This window comes from Naegleria gruberi (genome assembly GCF_000004985.1).
Source record: "Naegleria gruberi genomic scaffold NAEGRscaffold_22, whole genome shotgun sequence".
Taxonomy (NCBI): Eukaryota; Heterolobosea; class Eutetramitea; order Acrasida; family Naegleriidae; genus Naegleria; species Naegleria gruberi.
The window spans coordinates 1-955 of NW_003163305.1; positions in this window are offsets into that span (position 1 = coordinate 1).

The following is a 955-nucleotide window of genomic DNA, read 5'->3' on the forward strand; positions in this document are numbered from 1 at the left end:
AACCCAAACCCAAACCCAAACCCAAACCCAAACCCAACCAAACCCAAACCCAAACCCAAACCCAAACCCAAACCCAAACCCAAACCCAAACCCAAACCCAAACCCAAACCCAAACCCAAACCCAAACCCAAACCCAAACCCAAACCCAAACCCAAACCCAAACCCAAACCCAAACCCAAACCCAAACCCAAACCCAAACCCAAACCCAAACCCAAACCCAAACCCAAACCCAAACCCAAACCCAAACCCAAACCCAAACCCAAACCCAAACCCAAACCCAAACCCAAACCCAAACCCAAACCCAAACCCAAACCCAAACCCAAACCCAAATCCAAACCCAAACCCAAATCCAAACCCAAACCCAAAACCTAAAACTAAAACTAAAAATAGAATTCTTCTAAACCCAACCTTCAAACCCTAGCCCAAAATTATAAACTTATTCAAATATCATTAAATTTTATATCATTCGATTGGAAATGATGAGTAGAACAACGTGGTATATTTAGTTTTTCAATTTATAAAATATTAACTTTGTAAATAATGTCAGATTATAATTTGTAAAATGAAACCATAGGAAGAATGATAATTTCAAAATCCTTTAATGAGATTATATAGTCTATATCACCATTAACAACATTCATAATCACTTTCATATAAAATTTCAAAAGTTCATGTCAGTAGGTATAAAAGTATCAAGTGAAAGGGGAAGATGTGAGGTAAAAGAGGTCAACAATAACTTTTGAGTTTCTCATCAAAACATATTATAACCTGATATGAAAATGTTCCATTTGATTAGTAAACATCGAATATCAAATTTATTTTAACTTTCATATTTAAAGATTTCTTCCCTCAATCACACATGGTCTACTATGATGAAAAGGATGAAATCTTGAAAAAGGACCACCTATTGAAACTTTACCAAAATGATGTACATGATCTATAATGATATAGAATT